Here is a 20,629-nt window from a genome sequence, read left to right as displayed (position 1 = left end):
GCAAGAGCTTTGAGTACCTTTTGTTGTCTCAAGGCAATCGGTAGGGGAAAGACATGACAAGAAGTTCAAAAATGTGTTTAGTATATTATACTCATGCATCCATGCTGTGTTTTCTCCTCCCTAAGGCCAAAGCCAGTGTTCACAAAGAGGTTCAAAGACCTGTCATCCAAGAGTTTCTGAATTTTCTATCTTGGTTTCCAACCATTTTAAGATGGAACTTTGGCCAGGGAGTCAGTTAAGGCTTTATGAGTTGAGCCTTCTAATTTGAATTTGGATATTGAAAACATTAAGGAAATTCTTATCTTGGGTTCATATGTATTTGATCTTACAGACCGGAAATATTCAAACACCATTGGTATCTGTAAAACACAATTTAAATAAATATTATAATACTACAAAGATTAAATTTTGTCAGCTAAATTGCCAGAATAGTATGGAAATTAAAATTATTTTGTGCATTATTATATTTTATTTGTTTTAAATCATTCTACTTTTTATGGGAACATTTTCAGAAATTTCTTATTCAAATTTGGAATGGGAGTGGGTTGTGTTTTCAAAAGCATTTTACATGAATGTAATTTGTGCTATTTAAAAAGGCAATACAGAAAAAGAAAGTTCAGAGCCCATGTTAACCAATTAGTCAACCACTATGTAAGCTAGAGAACAAAGCAGAGATTTGGCAGGTATGTTGGTATTAAATGATTTTTAAAAGTCACAAAGTCTTTAATGCCAATTGACAATCCTTGCCTGAGTTAATATACACCTAAAATGGGACTTGATACAGCAGCCTGGGAGACACTGATTCAAGACCAATTGAATTGTATTTCCCTGACCTACATAATGGGGGAGGCTTATAAACAGAAAAAAAAAAAATACAGGGCTTCCCTGGTGGCGCAGTGGTTGAGAATCCGCCTGCCAATACAGGGCACACGGGTTCGTGCCCCGGTCCGGGAAGATCCCACATGCCGTGGAGCGGCTGGGCCCGTGAGCCATGGCCTCTGAGCCTGTGCGTCCGGAGCCTCTGCTCCACAACAGGAGAGGCCACAACAGTGAGAGGCCCGCATACCGCAAAAAAAACAACAAAAAAAAAACCAAGTTTACAGTTAATTACATGAATTGTTTATCAAGAATTATAATAGGAAGTTGCAAGAAGTAAGGGTCCTTGTTAAATAAGGATTTGTTGGGGTCCAACCCTTTGCACAGTTACAAAGGGAGAACTTGAGACCGTAAGGCTGCAGCTGGTGGGTGTTATTCTGGATACGGCTGTTGGTGTCCTTGGGTCTGGTACATTTCAAAGGAAGTTTAAGTTCTCAGTGGTGCTTTGATATGTCTAAGACCAGATCCTCAATGGCCAACTGACTCCATTTTTGTATGCCTGAACTGTGATTACCCCATTATAATTTCAATTTTTTATCAATACCTTGCTATTCTTTTTGGAAGTTTATTTATACATTTAACTGTCTTCAGCATTTTTAGGTGGTGTTATGGCTGTGCTTTGAAGCCCTTCATACCTGCCAAATTGCTGGAAGTAGAATTTAAAAATTTGGAAATCATAATTTTTGATTCAGAAAGTTGTTTTTTTCCCCCTTGATTCCCTGAGATTCTTATTGCTTAAATTATTTTTTGATTCTTTCATTGGATTACCATGCTAGGAGCCAATAATTCTAATTATTCATCTTGATCTTTTTTTTCCCTCAGTTTACTGAGTTTCCTGAAGTATGCTATCATTCATCATTAGTCATCCATGATTTGGTATTTCTATAGCATCATTAAGAGTCAAGATTTCTTGACAAAGCCAAATCATAACTTTAAGGATGACCTGGACAATTTTAATGATTTTGGTCTGTAGCAAATGAGCTATTAAACTATTATTCTATCGCTGAGGTGTGAGGAGGACAAATCTGTCAGTAATTACCTATGGGTAGTCCTTTTCAACTACATGAATCAGAAGCAATTCTCTTTAGGAGTAATGTCCCCATAGGCTCACCAGAAATCTGTGACGTGTTGTAGTGAGAAGAAACTACACTCAATGAACAGACATGTGTATCATTTTCCTCAGTACTTTCCTTGGCTCATGCCTAGAAGCACAGGGAATGGTATTTTTTCCCCAAATCCTAGAGCTCTCAATTGAACATTTGAGTCTCAAATATAAATTTGAGCAGGTGCTCTTGGGTAGAGTGAAAGTTGGAAATGAGGTTCAACAAGTCATGATTATATTGCTATCCTCACAGAACAGCTCTTCTAAGCCATATACTTTGATTTCCAAAGAGCTAATTCTGGATGATTATATTTTCCATTGTGACATGTATAATAGGCATCTCCAACCATCAGAAACCTAGCTGAGAGAATTTTAAAAATTGGTTAATTTAATCTGAATCCTCTTTGGGGAGTAAAATGAAACAAAGATCAAACCTAAAAATATTTTGGGTAAAGATCCAAAGGATTGTATATAATAATGCTACAAATCTCTGATCATTTTCATTTTCCACTATTAAAAGCTTAAATACAGGTGTAAGTGCAGATCTAAAATACAGATGATAACTTTTCCCTGTAATATAGTTCTGAGGCTGATTAAAATTTAAGTTAAAGTGTTATTCTAGCCAACCTGTTTTTACTTATTAATATATCAACAAACTTTACACCATTATGTCTCTTATAAGGACAGTTATTGGATTCCCAGGTCCAGACTAAAGTGATCTTAGCATTAATGAATTCATCAGAGTCACAAAATATTATCACTTGATATCAGATTTTTATGTTATTGATAAGAAAGGCAAAATGGTATAGAACAAAGGCAAAAACTTGAAATTTAAAAAGCTATAATACTATTCCTAAGTCTGAAAGTAAATTATAAGTGAACTTAAACAAGATATCCTCTCTCTTGGCCATAGACCCATAATGGCTAAAAGGATACAGTAGGACTAGGTTAATCATCAGGTCAGCTTCAATTTCAAAGTTTCACAATCAAGTCCAAGATATATGTTATTTTATGTCTATCCCTAGATAGAGATTCCCACATAATGTGTTCTTTGGGGAATTAGAAGCTTTCCTGGCACCCTTGAAATCACAACATATGTTTAGTCACTTTCTGCCCCAGGGAATAATTCATAAAAAGATTTTTTCAGAACTAAACAGTACTGTTTATTATGTAAAACATGATAAAAAGAAATGGAAAATTCTTCAGAATCAAAATGTGCATGTTATGTGCATGTGAATCCTTCTTAATAACTGTTTTAACTCAGATAAATCACTTAATCCAGCTGAGACTCAATTTTCTCATCTGTAAAATGGAGATGATTCTGTATATATCACAAAACCAAACCTAAAACATTAAAAAGATGGATGCACTTTACATTTCATTAGTGTGCATATGCCAACTTTATGCCTTTTTACATGATCAGTTAGCAAAATAAAAGTACCTAGCTACTTTCAAATTTTGATATTTTTCCAGTTTGGTTTTCAGGAGTGTTTATTTCTCCAGGATGCTCATTTTTCAATTGAGAGTGCAAGATATAATTTAATATATCATATCATCTCAAAGAGCCTGTTTGCAGTTGCTGTGGTACTTTTGGCACAACTGCACAGAGCTCTGCACTATAAATGTCACCTATGATAGATACGATTGGCTATCAGGCCACCGGCATTTCTGGTCCATGGAGTAGGTCAACAGGCAATTTTACAGAGTGTCTGAGCAATCTACAGGAAGAACTTACTCAGCAGCAATACCAATTGCTTTTACTTAAAATTTAATTTGTATGGTGAGTGCTTAAAGCAAGTTTTTACTTTTACCATCACATCAATATCTTCCAAAAGAAACTTCAGAGGCATAAACAAAAGGTAGATGAAGAAGCAGAAACTTAATAGGAAACAGACAGTTTGGTTGTGGAAGGCGCATTTCTTTTCTTCTTTAACTTCCGTGACGGTCTGTACAAGTTTGACTTGTACACCCCTTGTACAAGTTTGACTATGGCAGTGAATATGTCATAGGTTCTTTTTCCTTTTTTTTTTTCTTTCAGAACTACATTCTTTGCTTAAAAGTGACAAGACATACTCTCTCTGATACTGAAAACATGAAGAATATAGAACAAACACAACCAAGTTTAGAGACTAATACAATTACTAAATCTGTGAATCAGAAGGTTCTTTTGTGTAATCTTCACAGGGAATGATATGTGCTGTTTATTTAGAACTTTAAAAGATGTAACTGAGCAGTGTAAAATCTTTAGGGGGACAACTCTGGAGTACTGGAAAGGATAAAAGGAGTAATAATTGACTGAGGAATGAAGCAAGCTATTGAAAGTGAGGTTGTCAATGAAAGTGTCTACTTTGTGGTCTTTCTAAATTTTAAAAGTATAGTTCATAAGCACCATGATGGGTTTTGACAGTCAAGCATGTCTGATTTTTTTTGTTTATTTTTTTGTTTTTGTTTGTTTTTAGTTTATTTTGACACTACAGGATTTTAATTTGTGTTTAAAGGGCTGGAAATAACATATTTTTTATAAGAAATTTTCAATAATATTTCCTTCATTTTCTCATAACCATGCCCAGCAAGTGGAGAGCTCTGTTGATAATTCAAGTGTTAACATTTAGATTAGGTAGATTGGCATACATTAAAATACACAATTTTAATTAATTCCCTAGGTCACTTTTTAAACCCAAGATTTTACACTGCTTTGTTGAATCCAGGATTTATATTCTAAAACAGGGAACTGGTTTCATGAACCCAGTGGGTATATTATATCTATCCCAATGTTTTAAAGAGACAGAGGTGTTTAATAAGTGTCTGTTAAACACATCATTGATCTTACAATATATTTCTGTTAAAAATGGTGGAAAATCTTTTGCCTTTAGCGTATAAGCTGAAAAGTATTTAATTCTTTTAAATAAGGACTATTATTTGTTAATAATAATAAGCACTATGTTTTTGGATTTTAGGGTTTTGTTTTTCTTTTTATTTCTTAAAAAAACCCAAGCCTCATATTTTGAATATGTAGTCAATAAGATAAAAATTACCCCATTTAGAGTGCATATTTTTAGTTTTTGTGTTTTTTGAATTTATTAATACATATTATCTATCCTCAACATAAGCTTCACAGTGCATATCTGAATTAATGCTGACTCTGCTTGTAGTGCAAGATATTACATTGGTTTTCTAACCTTTTTTAAAATTAGTCTAATAAGTTATTACATTACAACCTACTGGAACTGATTCATGACTTGAAACATAATCCGTACATTAATTTCATATTACTACATCAATTATGATTAGCTGAATAGCAGAGGGAACAGAGAGTATAACAGATAAGCCAGAAAAACACTTTGATTTTAGTCTGTTATTAAAAAATATTCTTAAATATGGTCTAGTTCCTGGTTTTAGACAATGCTTTAAATGAAATGAAAGTAATATATTTCTTCAATTCTTAGTGCCTTGGATGCTTTTTTTTTTCTCTCTGGATATCACTGATCATACTGTAAAATAATACTAAAATTGTAGAAGATAGGATAATTATACTGAATGTATATTGACTCCAAGAATCTGTTTCAAAAATATTTTATTACTGATAGAAACAAATTGTTCTATTTGAAGCTGAGCCCTTAGCCACAGTCTCATAAATCACACAGAGACCTGGGTGGTTGAGTGATAGCTGGCTGGAGGCAGGTGATTATCGTGGTGAAATTCAGGTTTACAGGTTCAGAAAAATGATGAGATGTGAGTTGTTTGATTGTCTAAGGGTGCTACAACAAAGGAAATCAGAAGTTGACAAGCAAAAGTCTGGATATAAATTCTACTCCTACTTGTCAGAATAGTAGAAAAGATGGTTAGCTTTTTGCTCTGTGAGCCTCCTAATTTGAACACTTGGAAACCTCCATTTGATCCCTTCCCCAGAAAGGGATGAAAATTCTTCTTCATTATCAGAGATTCTGTCACAGGACAGGAAATCCTTATTCAATGTTTTAGGAAGATAATTGCTGATTTTGACATAAAGTCATTGTTATGTATTTGAGATACAGTGACTTGTAGCAATCTGTTAAGTGACTCAAGTCATCCACACCTTTTACTTTTGAACAAATATTTCCATATTTGCACTTACTTCATTAAAGACCTGTATTCATTTGTTAAGTCCTGTCTGTTTTCTTCAGACCTGGCTTCATGATACCAGGAGCTATCTTTGTTGGTTTTGTCTTCCTTTCTTCTTGGCTTCTGGCATAATGCTCAGCTTTTAAAGTTATTTATTAAATTCTATTGATGTAAAGAAAGATAGGCTGACTCCAAGTGGCTTCCCTGCTCTTAGATTTGGTGTTGGAGTTGTTAGTACGTATTACTGAATCCCTAAAAGATCATGTCCAGAGTAGGGATTCCCTTAGTTTCAGATTCCTGTAGCAGAAAGTATAAAATATTTTCCTTTTATTAGCTTATTTCAGGAAGAGTGAATTGTAGACTAAAACAAAATGCCGTTTATTCAGTTGGATTCTGATTAATTGAAGTTTATTGAATTGCTGTAATCATATATTTAAACAATATGCTAAAATTAAGTGACAGCATTAATCATTCATAATTGTTGAATACTCTTACTATTTTAGGCACTCAGAATATTTTACATACATTATCTCATTTAAATGGGCCACATTAATACATTTAAATTTGACATATGAGACAAGTGGATGATAAAAAATGAAAATACTTATATCACTCTTCAGTTGGTTCACAGTGCCTGGGAAGCTGTGCATGTATGTAGGTCATTGTGAGAAATAAAACAGTGTTATTTAAGCACTGATGATGAGCATATGTGCATCCAAAATGTGATGCAAAATATTTCCTGCTGTTCCATCAAATCACATTTTTCTCCATAGAATTCTCCTTGGAAGTTTATGTAGGAATCTCTTTTGTTGTCTCAATTCCTATTTCACTACTGCCACATTCACCTGTCTTTTCCTTCACTCTGTATTTTCCCCACCCTTCCTCAATCCTAGATATAGTCTTTTCTTTCTGGAAAGAAACAAATATTGAATAAATTTGGCAGAGCACAATGAGATGACGCTCAGAGTGTCAAAGTCCCTTTCCTAGAGCAAGGCAATTCCTGTTGTTCGTATTGTTGACTGTAATTCTTTTTTGATGCATTACTATACCAAAATCTTCTCCCTAACATTCTACCAAAGAACTCCTTGTCAGGAGGATGAAAAAAGAAAGAAAAGGAAATGATGGCAAAATAGAAAAATGTACCTATTCCAACATACCCATTATATAATTCTTAAAGGAATCATAAGAGTGGATTAAACCCTAGAAATTTGAAATGTACTTTAATAAACTTCATGATTATTCTTAAGAAAAACATTGCTACTTCTGGAAAAACAGACTCAACATGAAATGCATGTTTGTGAAGTAAATTAGCTCACACACAGTCAGTTTGTGAGGGATAATGTGAATAACATGTGTAGTTACATGTGATCATTTGTGATCCCCCCACCGTGCTTTTTGTGGTTTATTCATCAAATAACAGCACTGAATACAAAGCACACTAATTGCAGAGAAACATGGTATTGTGCAGTCTACCCACTTACCAGAACTTCTTCCCCTCAGTTTATATTAGAAATTACCCCCTAAAACATAGTGTCTTAAAACAACAAACTTTGTTTTTAAAAATAGCTTCTTTGGGTCAGGCATATGGAACTTCTAGGCTGGGGACTCAGGCTAAGCATTTCTCACAGGGCTACAATCATCTCAAGGCTCAACTGGGAGAAAATTCATTTCTAAGCTCTTTTCTGTGTGTGGCTGTTAGCAGGCTGCATTTCTTCATGGGATTTTGGGCTGAGAACCCCAGTTCCTCCCTGGTTGATGATCCAAGCTATTTTGCCAGGTGGACAGTTCAGAATTTAGCAGTGAGCAACTGAAAGAATGAGAGAAGTAAGACAGAAGCTAATCTCAGAAGTAATACCCCATTAATTTTGTTGTATTCTCTTTATTAGAAGCTAGTCACTAAGTCTCACTGCATTTACAGGGCATTGATATAAGGAAGCTGAGACACAGGGAGTCATTTAGAGGCTGCCTACTTACCAGGCATTTGTATATTTTGCCATTGGCTCCATAATTTAGTAATCTGGATTACTTTCTTATTTTATTGCCATCTGGCAATTTCACTTCTTTATTACTTTGAAAGGTGAAATCCTTTATATAGTGTAGTACAGTGATTCACTAGCCTTAAATTGTGTTGCAGTCACCTGGAGGGCTTGATAAAACACAGATTGCTCAGCCTTGCCCCAGAATTTTTGATTCAGTAGGCTAGGGATTCAGTGGGCCTGAGAATGTACATTTCTAAAAATGTACATTCTAAATGTACATTTCTAAAATCTTTCCAGGTGATGTTGCTACCGTTGGACAACTGCTTTATTTATTAAAAATCTATCATGTCTTCTGAATTACTATTTAAATTAATACTTATTTTTATTTGGGTTCTGATTGCAAAGTTATATAGGTTTTGAATGATCTACACAAGTCTATTTTCCCATAAGCTCTGATATATTGTGTCTGCTTTTTTGAAAAGTAAAGTTTTTTCTCAAGAATATATATACTTCATGACAGCACTATCATTTGTATCAGGAGAGTGATACAAAAAAATCTATTTTATGGGTGATGAGTAGGCATATGGCAATAAAAGCACATGATTTTATTTACAGTTGTGTGAGAATAAAATGATTAATTCAGGGAATATCTATACCTGTCATAATGATTCTAGCAATTACTTTTTTGCCACTCAAGTAAACAAAAACTGAGATGTAGTGATTGTTGACTTCCCACTTCTCACAGTCTTACAACTGTGATCACTTTGGAAAATGAAAAGACTTAAAAATTTTAAGGGTTTCATTTCCTCTTATTTTGTTATCTTATGTTATGTACAAGGTATTTAAAATTATTATTCTTTGAAAATATATTCTTAGAATCTAACATTGTATATACAAGTGTAAAATTTGAAACTAATATTTTCTAGTTCTTTGTATGTAATATCCTCAAGTTATACTGACCCAGGTTTTTACTGATAGGTGACCTTCCATAATAGCTAAATCACTAGAATGGGAACAAGTCCTGCATTCATGTCTCAGCTCACTTTTTAAAAATTTGTTTTGAGAGCCTGTGTTAGTCTGTTTGGGCTGCTACCAAAAAAGGTCACAGATTAGGTAGCTTATAAACAATAGAAATCTATTTCTCACTGTTATGGAGGCTGGAAGTCCAAGATCAGGGTACAAAAATGTTTGGGTGAGAGCCCTTTTCCAGGTCAAAGACTTCTCATTGTACCTTCACATAGTGAAAGGGCTGGGGAGCTCTGTGGTGTCTTTTGCTAAAAGGGCACTAATTTTATTTATGAGGGCTCCATCCTCTTGACCTAGTCACCTCCCAAAGGTCCCACCTACTAATACTAATGAAAGATCCCACCTTTAAGAGTTACAATTTCAACATAGGAATTTGGGGCGGGTGGGGGAAATACAAACATTCAGACTACAGCAGACCCTATAAAGTTATCTGACTTCACCAGGACTTCTTTTGTATTTCTGTGAAAGAGACTAATAAAATAGTCCCTTTTGTCTTGACTATCTTATTAGCCTATAAAAAGTCGATAGTAGACATGGTATATTAATCAAACAAGATTTATTTTTCTTTCTTTCTGTGAAAGCATTTGAGCTTGCCAGGCACAAAAGAGGCTGAGAAGAGGAAATCATCATTGTATAGTGCACAAATGTTACACAGTTATCTTCTGTGAGGCTGAGCTATCACATTATGAAATTTCTCTTTGTGTGATATTAGATGACTCCTAGTTTGCTGAGAATCATTGGAACAAGAAATTTAAAGTATTATGAAAAATAACCTTGCTTTGACTAGTAGCATACATTAGAATGTAACCAATAGCCACTAAGATATTTATTTCTATAAGCATAATTTGAATTTTTTTGTGAAATACCTTTAAGATTGATTAATTTTCACATGTATCTGTCGTACATCAGTCAATTCTAGATTTGTCTCTTATGGGTCACTTCTGAAGAAGTTGCTTTGTGTATGGTGTCTAGGAGGGTCAAATGCAGGTCATTCTAAAATAATTGAACATTTCAAAAATTTATTACATATGAAAATAAATGAGAATATTAGTATGCACTAAATTATAAAGCTACCAATATATTTCTTAGCTATGTTTGTTGGATTTGCTGAACTTAGTTTTGCAACTCAGTAAAAAGATTATTACTTTTTTTCTTAAGATCATCTTATGAACAACAAAAGAAAGAAAAAAACCTCCTCCACATTGAACGTCATTTACCATTGGTACAAAGAAATGAATCAGAAAGGGTGCCTCTGAAAAAGACCAAGCATAGTATATTAAACGTCTCTGAGGGAGCTGTAAGTCAAATTTGCATCACCATTCAGAGAGGACCCAGAAAAACTACAAGAAATGCATACTGTGAGCTGGGAATCCCTCAGCCCACTGTCTGGAATACTCTTCTAAGTGGCTGAAGGGGACACTTTATGGATAGTACCTATGGCAGGCCTTGGCAGAGTCAGAAAGGATGAAAGGATGCTTCCACTAAAATTTTCATAATTAAATAGAAGATAAAAATACTTTTGGGGAATAAAAGCAAATATAAACAAATGAAACCTAATGAGACTTAAAAGGTTTGGCACAGAAAAGGAAACCATCGACAAAACAAAAAGACAACCTACTGAATGGGAGAAAATATTTGCTAATGACATGAATAATCAAGGGTGAGCTCAACATCAAAAAAACAAACAACCTGATTAAAAAATGGCCATAAAACCTGAATTGATTTTTTTTTCAAAGAAGATATACAGATGGTCAACAGGCACATGAAAAAATGCTCAACATCATTAATCATCAAAGAAATGCAAATCAAAACCACAATGAGATATCATTTCACACCAATCAGAATGGCTATCATCAAAAAGACCATAAATAACAAATATTGGTGAGGATGTTGAGAAAAGGGAATGTACCCTTGAGGGGAACGTAAATTGGTGTAGCCACTGTGGAAAACAGTATGGTGGTTTCTCAAAAAACTAAAAAAGGAACTACCATATAACCCAACAATTCCACTACTTGGTATATATTCAAAAAATCCCAAAAACATTATTTCGAAGACATACATGCACCCCAACGTTCATAGCAGCATTATTTACAATAGCCAAGATATGGAAGCAATTGAAGTGTTCATCAACAGATGAAGGGATAAAGAAGCTGTGGTAATACATATGTGATTGAACACTACTCATCCATAAAAAAGAATGAAATTTTGACATTTGTAACAACATGCATGGACTTAGAGGGTATTATGCTAAGTAAAATAAGTCAGACAGAGAAAGACAAATTACTATATGACATCACTTTTATGTGAAATCTAAAGAATAAAAAATCTAGTGAATATAACAAAAAGGAAATAGACTCACAGATATAGAGAACAAACTACTGGTTTACAGTAGGGAGAAGGAAGGGAGGAGGGACAAGAGAGGTGTAGCAAATTAAGAGCTACAATCTATTATGTATAAAATAAATAAGCTACAAGGGTATATTGTACAACACAGGGAATATAGCCAATATTTTATAATAACTATACAGGTAGTATAACATTTAAAAATTGTGAATCTCTGTTGTACAGCTGTAACATATAATATTGTACATCAACTACATCTCAATAAAAGTTACTTTTAAGGTCACATCCTATTCAGTTACCAGATTACATTGCTTTTATGCAGAAGTCAATTATCATCATGTCACTTTATGGGGAAAAGAAAAGCAATCTGTGTTTGAACAAGTTAGGGATTCTCTAAAACTTAATATCTTCTTTTTTTCCCATGTTTCAACACTGGAGTCTTAGGACTATACATTTCTCTGTGTACCATGATAACCAGAATCATGTATCTAGATTAAAAAAAAATTAGTTTTTCTCATGTTACAGGATGTCACAAGCTATTTCCCAGGAGATTAAGGCTCTGCCTCAATTCCTTACAGTGTGGAAGTTTCTAATGAACTTTCAAGGGTGCAATATGAGGCACTCAGTGTAAAATTTTGCCTTATCTGGAGCACAGTCCAACTGTATGTCCAGATACCATGTCATGGAAGTTAATACTATGGGATGTGATTAGAACTTTGTACCATAGCTTCCACATAGTTTTCAGACAATGAAAAAATGAATCATAGCTGTTGTTTCTAAGACAGACAGTGATGTGCAAAAAATAGACTGGGACAAGTTACAGATTGATGAGAGTCATGTGACCTTAGGACTACATTTTGTAAATCAATCAATGTGATACACCATATTAACAAATTGAAGGGTAAAAAATATGTGGTAATCTCAATAGATGCAGAGAAAGCTTTTAAATTCAACATCCATTTATGATAAAAACTCTCCAGAAAGTAGGCATAGAAGGAACCTGCCTCAACATAATAAAGGCCATATATGAAAAACCCTCAGCCAACATCATTCTCAATGGTGAAAAACTGAAAAAATTTCCACTAAGATCAGGAACAAGAAAACGTTGCACACTCTCACCATAGTTTTGGAAGTTTTAGCCACAGCAATCAGAGACAAAAAAGAAATAAAATGATTCCAAACCGAAAAAGAAGTAAAGCTGTCACTGTTTGCAGATGACATGATACTACACATACAGAATACTAAAAATGCTAACAGAACACTACTAGAGCTAATCAATAAATTTGGTAAAGCAGCTGGATAAAAAAATTAATGCACAGAAATCTCTTACATTCCTGTACACTAACAATGAAAATTCTGAAAGAGATATTAAGGAAACACTCCATTTACTATTGCAACAAAAAGAATAAAATACCTAGGAATAAACCTACGTAAGGAGACAAAATACCTGTGTGAAGAAAACTATAAGACACTGATGAAAAAATTAAAGATGATACAAACAGATGGGGAGATATACCATGTTCTTGGATATCTCTTTGGGACTATGTTACCCAAAGTAATCTACAGATTCAATGCAATCCCTATCAAACTGCCAATGGCATTTTTCACACAACTAGGAAAAAAAATTGCATAATTTGTATGGAAACACAAAAGATCCCGAATAGCCAAAGCAATCGTGAGGAAGAAAAACAGCTGGAGGAACCAGGCTCCCTGACTTCAGACTATACTACAAAGCTACAGTAATCAAGACAGTGTTGTACTGGCACAAAAACAGAAATATAGATCAATGGAACAGTATGGAAAGCCCAGAGAGAGATAAACCCATATACATATGATCACCTTATCTTTGACAAAAGTGACAAGTATATACAGTGGAGAAAAGACAGCCTCTTCAATAAGTGGTGCTGGGAAAAGTGGACAGCTACATGTAAAAGAATGAAATTGGAACACTGCCTAACTCCATACACAAAAATAAATTCAAAATGGATTAAAGACCTAAATGTAAGGCTAGACACTCTAAAACTCTTAGAGGAAAACATAGGCAGAACAGTCTATGACATAAATCACAGCAAGATCCTTTTTGACCCACCTCCTAGAGAATAGGAAATAAAAACAAAAGTAAACAAATGGGACCTAATGAAACTTTAAAGCTTTTGCACAGCAAAGGAAAACATAAACAAGATGAAGAGACAACCTTCAGAATGGGAGGAAATATTTGCAAACAAACAACTGACAAACGATTTACCTCCAAAATATACAAGCTGGTCATGCAGCTCAGTATCAAAAAAACAAACAACCTAATCCAAAATTGGGTAGAACACCTAAACAGACATTTCTCCAAAGAAGCTATACAGATTGCCAACAAACATGTGAAAGAATGCTCAGCTTTACTAATCATTAGATAAATTCAAATCAAAACCACAGTGAGGTATCACATCACACCAGTTAGAATGGCCATCATAAAAAATCTACAAACAATAAATGCTCAAGAGGGTGTGGAGAAAAGGGAACTTTTTGCATTGTTGCTGGGAGTGTAAATTGATACAGTCACTATGGAGAACAGTATGGATGTTCCTTAAAAAACTAAAAACAGAACTATCAGATGACCTACTACTAGGCATATACTCTGAGAATACCATAATTCAAAAAGAGTCGTTTACCACAATGTTCATTGCAGCACTATTTACAATAGTCAGGATATGAAGCCACCTAAGTGTCCATTGACATATGAATGGATAAAAAAGATGTGGCACATATATACAATAGTGTATTGCTCAGCCATAAATTGAAACGAAATTCAGTTATTTGTAGTGAGGTGGACGGACCTCGAGTCTGTCACACAGAGTGAAGTAAGTCAGAAAGAGAAACACAAATACCATATGATAACACATATATATGGAATCAAAAAAGAAAAAAAAAGATGGTTCTGAAGAACCTAGGGGCAGGACAGGTATAAAGACGCAGACGTAGAGAATGGGCTTGAGGACATGGAGGGGGGGGAGGTTAAGCTGGGATGAAGTGAGAGAGTGGTATGGACATATATACCCTACCAAATGTAAAATAGATAGCTAGTGAGAAGCAGCCACATAGCACCGGAGATCAGTTCAGTGCTTTGTGTTCACCCAATGGGGGTTGGGAGGGAGATGCAAGAGGGAGTGGATAGGGGGATATATGTATGCATATAGCTGATTCACTTTGTTATACAGCAGAAGCTAACACAACATTGTAAAGCAATTATACTCCAATAAAGATGTTTAAATAAAAAAAGAAAAACAAAAAAAATGGGACTAAATTAAAGATTTTTGCACAGGTAAGGAAACCATACACAAAATGGAAAGACAACCCTCAGAATAGAATAAAATTTTTCCCCCTGCTATGTTTATTATATGTTTACCTTTATAACACACATAAAAAGAGTGAGGAAAAAGGAAGTTTGTTTATATTCTGTAATAAGGTATCTTTTTAATTAATATGTTATGGATATATTTGCATTTTCTACTTCTGGCAATTCAGAGGCCTTGGTTTATATTTGATCTCTGTATATTTGTTATTTTAAAGATATTAATAAACTGTATGATTTCATTCTTGTATTTTTTATGTGTTGCTTTCATCTCTGTGTTTTTGTAAGTATATATTATAACTTTTCTCTTGAGTTAGCAGGATTTTTTTTTCTTTTTCTACTTTGACCATGATTTGAGTGAATGCATCTGCCTCTATCTTACAGAGATTCTAAATAGGTAATGTTTAGATTTTCCTTAACCTGCTAACATAAGCATAACAAATTTTAAACTTTGAACATGACCTTTATGTGCTAATAATTAAACGTTGAAAACTAGGCTGTTTTTTATAGGTAAATACCTAAATTAATGATCTCAATCTAAATCATACTCACATGTGCCATATCCTTATTTCATATTTAGATTACACATTTCTCAGAGTGAAATTTTTTTACAGAATAGTAAAGAGGTCTTCCAATAAGTCAAATAAAGGCAATAATAGAAAATATGAATGTGACCACAGTTTGTGAATATTTTGATAAATAAAAAACATGTTGCCTACTTAGGAGATCTGGATCATCTTCATTATTTGATTTTAAGGGCACCAAAACAGTAATGTAAGCTCACTTTAAAGATTACATGTGATGACTCTAGCAGTGTGCTACTATTGAGGTTAACAGTCAATTTCTGAGGTTATGTGGTTTATAAGATTTTACTGTAATTGTTTAAAAAAGAACTATGTGATGTTATAAAAGAAGCAATGTTCTTGCAGGATTAATTCTAGTGTTCCTGCTATAGTACACATAATATTTTTGATATATCATAGTCAATATGAGGATATTTGAGAGAATGTTTGACATATATTTTTTAATTTAAAAGTGACTTTATGTCAGAGACCTTCAAAGATAGTAGAAGAGTAAGACATGGAGATCACCTTCCTCCCCACAAATATATCAAAAATACATCTACATGTGGAACAACTCCTACAGAACACTGGCAGAAGACCTCAGACTTCCCAAAAGACAAGAAACTCCCCACATACCTGAGTCGGGCAAAAGAAAAAAGAAAAAAACAGAGACAAAAGAAAAGGAATGGGACCTGTACTCTGGGATGGAGCTGCGAAGGAAGAAAAGTTTCCATACACTAGGAAGCCCCTTCACTGGCAGGGATTGGGTGGGGAGAAGTTTTGGAGTCACAGAGGAGAGCACAACAACAGGGGTGCGGAGGGCAAAGCAAAGAGATTCCTGCACAGAGGATCAGTGTGACCATCACTCACCAGCCTGAGTCGCTTGTCTGCTCACCCACCAGGGTGGGTGGGGGCTGGGATCTGAGGCTTGGGCTTTGGACATCAGACCTCAGGGAGAGGACAGGGTTTGGCTGCATGAAGACAGCCTAAAAGTGGCTAGTACATCACAGCTTGCTGAGAGGGAGTCAGGGAAAATTCTGAACCTGCCAGAGAGGCAAGACACCATTGTTTTGGGGTGTGCAAGGAGAGAGGCTTCCTGCTCTGTGTGCCCACAGATGACAGAGCACCACCTAAGTGAGGTCCAGAGACAGGTGTCTGCTGCAGCTATCATCTCAGACCCCAGAGGCAGGTGTGGACCACTACCACAGCTGCCTTGCCACCAAGAATCATATGTGCAAGCAAAGGTCACTACCCACACACCCCCAGGAGCCATAGCAGCACTTCACTGCCAGGGTCCCATGATCCATGGCTAACTTCCCCAGGAGAACACATGGTGCGCCTCAGGCTGTTGCAATATCATGCCAGCCTCTGCAGCTGCAGACACATCTCACATTCCAATTATTACTGCTGTACCCTTCTCTCTCCCCAGCCTGAGTGAGCAAGTGAGCTCTAATAAGCCACTGTTTTAACCCCCTCCTATATCGATGGGGAACAGGTGCCTGACAGTGACCTACACACAAAGGCAGGGCCAAAACCAAAGTTGAACCCCAGGAGCAGTGCAAACAAAGAAGAGAAAGGGAAATTTCTCCATGAAGCCTCAAGAGTAGTGGATTAAATCCCTTCAATCAGCTTGATAAACCCTGCATCTGTGGAATACCTGAATAGACAACAAACATTCCCAAAACAGAAGAACTTTGAGAGAAACTGTAGGCTTGGGGTTTGCTTTCTGAGTCTGAATTGTTTTTCATTTTATGTTTATCTTAGTTAATTTTAGTGCTTGTTTTCATTGGTGGGTTTGTTTACTGGTTTGGTTACTCTTTTTCTTTTTTTTTTTTCTCTTTTTGTGAGTGTGTGTGTATGTTTCTTTGTGTGATTTTTTTATATTTAGTTTTGATTTACACTTTGTTTTGGGGTTCTGTCTGTTCAATTATTTTGTTATTTTGTTTGTTTGTTTGTTTTCTTTTCCTTTTCTTCGGTGTCATGCAGCTGATGAGGTCTTGGTGCTCTGGCCAGGTGTCAGGCCTGAGCCTCCAAGGTGTGAGAGCTGAGTCCAGGACTTTGGGCCACCAGAGACCTCCCAGCCTCATGTAATATTAATCAGTGAGTGCTCTCCCAGAGATCTCCATCTCAATACTAAGACCCAGCTCCACCCAACAGCCAACAAGCTCCATTGCTTGATGCCCCATACAAAACAGATAGAAAGACAGTAACACAACCCCACCCATTAGCAGAGAGGCAGCCTAAAATCATACTAAATTCAGAGACTCTCCAAACACACCACCTGACATGGCCCTACCCACCAGAGGGAAAATATCCAGAACAACCCACCAGAAAACAGGCACCAGGAAACCTACACAAGCCACTGAACAAACCTCACCCAGTGAGGACAGACACAAGAAATAAGAGGAACTACAAACATGCAAGTTGCAAAAAGGAGACCCCAAACACAGTAAGTTAAACAAAATGAGAAGACAGAAATATATGCAGCAGTTGAAGGAGCAAGGTTAAAACCCACTAGACTAAACAAATGAAGAGGAAATAGGCAGTTTACCAGAAAAAGAATTCAGAATAATGATAGTAAAGATGACTCCAAATCTCAGAAAAGAATGGAGAGAAGAGAAGAAACGTTTAACAAGAGCCTAGAAGAACGAAAGAGCAAACAAGCAATGATGAACAACACAATAAATGAATTTAAAAATACTCTAGAAGGAATCAAAAGCAGAATAACTGAGGAAGAAGAACAGGTAAGTGAGTTGGAAGATAGAATAGTGTAAATAACTGTTGCAGGACAGAGTAAAGAAAAAAGAAAGAAAAGAATTGAGGACAGCCTCTAGGACAACATTAAATGCAACAGCATTTGAATGCAGGGGTTACAGAAGAAGAAGAGAAAAAAGAAAGGGTCTGAGAAAATATTTGAAGAGATTACAGTTGAAAACTTCCCTAACATTGGAAAACAAATAGTCAATGAAGTCCAGGAAGAACAGAGAGTCCCATACAGGATACATCGAAGGAGAAACATGCCAAGACACATATTAATCAAACTATCAAAAATTAAATAAAAAGAGAAAATATTAAACACAACAAGGGAAAAGCAACAAATAACATATAAGGGAATCCCCATAAGGTTAACAGCTGATCTTTCAGCAAGCCAGAAGTGAGTGGCAAGACATACTTAAAGTGATGAAATGGAAAAAACTAAAACCAAGATTACTCTACCCAGCAAGCATCTCATTCAGATTTGACAGAGAAATTAAAACATTTCCAGAGAAGCAAAAGTTAAGAGAATTCATCACCACCAAAACTGCTTTAAAACAAATGCTAAAGGAACTTCTCTGGGTGGGAAACACAAGAGAAGGAAAAGACATAAAAAACAAAAACAAAACAGTTAGGAAAATGGTAATAGAAACACACGTACTGATAATTACCTTAAATGTAAATGGATGAAGTGCTCCAACCAAAAGTCACAGACTGGCTCAATGGACACAAAAATAAGACCCCTATATATGCTGTCTATGAGAGACCCACTGCAGACCTAGGGACACATACAGACTGAAAGTGAGGGGATGGAAAAAGATATTCCATGCAAGTGGAAATCAAAAGAAAGCTGGAGTAGCAATTCTCATATCACACAAAATAGACTTTAAAATAAAGACTATAACAAGAGACAAAGAAGGACACTGCATAATGATCAAGGGATGAAGCCAAGAAGAAGATATAACAATCGTAAATATTTATGCATGCAACATAGGAGAATATCAATACATAAGGCAAAGGCTAACAGCCAGAAAAGGGGAAATTGACAGTAACAAAATCATAGTAGGGGAGTTTTTTTCTTTGCACATGGGCCTCTCACTGCTGTGGCCTCTCCCTTTGTGGAGCACAGGATCTGGACGTGCAGGCTCAACAGCCATGGCTCCCTGGCCCAGCCACTCTGTGGCATGTGGGATCTTCCTGGACCGGGGCACGAACCTGTGTCCCCTGCATCAGCAGGTGGACTCTCAACCACTACACCACCAAGGACGCCCCATAGTAGGGGACTTTAACACCACACTTTCAGCAGTGGACAGATCATTCAAAATGAAAATAAAAAAGGAAACTGAAGATTTAAATGACACAATAAACAAGATGGACTTAATTGATATTTATAGGACATTCCATCCAAAAACAACAGAATACATATTCTTCTCAAGTGCTCTCCAGGATAGATCAATTCTTGGGTCACAAATCAAGCCTTGGTAAATTTAAGAAAATAGAAATCATATCAAGTAACTTTTCTGACCATAACGTTATGAGACTATATCTCAATTACAGGAGAAAAACTGTAAAGTATACACACACGGAGGCTAAACAATATGCTACTAAATAACAAAGAGATCACTGAAGAACTCAAAGAGGAAATCAAAAAATACCAAGAGACAAATGACAATGAAAACACGATGACCCAAAACCTGTGTGTTGCAGCAAAAGCAGTTCTAAGAGGGAAGTTTATAACAATACAATGCTACCTCAAGAAACAAGAAAAATCTCAAATAAACAACCTAACCAAGCAAGAAGAACTACAATCCTGCAGCTTGTGGAACAAAAACCACATTCTCAGAAAGATAGACAAGATGAAAAGGCACAAGGCTATGTATCAGATGAAGGAACAAGATAAAACCCCAGAAAAACAACTAAATGAAGTGAGATAGGCAACCTTCCAGAAAAAGAAATCAGAATAATGATAGTGAAGATGATCTAGGACTTTGGAAAAATAATGGAGGCAAAGATCGAGAAGATGCAAGAAATGTTTAACAAAGACATAGAAGAATTAAAGAATAAACAAACAGAGATGAACAATGTGATAACTGAAATGAAATCTACACTAGCAGGATAACTGAGACAGAGGAACGGATAACTGACATTGAAGACAGAATGGTGGAATTCATTGCTGCGGAACAGAATAAAGAAAAAAGAATGAAAAGGAATGAAGACAGCCTAAGAGACCTCTGGGACAACATTAAATACAACAATATTTGCCTTGTAGGGGTCCCAGAAGGAGAAAAGAGAGAGAGAAAGGACCACAGAAAATACTTGAAGAGATTATAGTAGAAAACTTCCCTAACGTGAGAAAGGAAATAGCCACCCAAGTCCAGGAAGGGCAGTGAGTCCCATACAGGATAAACCCAAGGAGAAAAATAGTGAGACACATAGTAATCAAATTGACAAATATTAAAGGGAAAGAAAAATTATTGAAAGCAGCAAAGGAAAAATGACAAATAACATACAATGGAACTCCCATAAGGTTAACAGCTGATTTCTC

This window comes from Delphinapterus leucas, chromosome 17, assembly GCF_059928025.1.
Source record: "Delphinapterus leucas isolate spDelLeu-1000000601 "Yukka" chromosome 17, BTC_Dleu_Yukka2, whole genome shotgun sequence".
Lineage (NCBI taxonomy): Eukaryota > Metazoa > Chordata > Mammalia > Artiodactyla > Monodontidae > Delphinapterus > Delphinapterus leucas.
Note: the sequence above shows the minus strand (reverse complement) of the source record.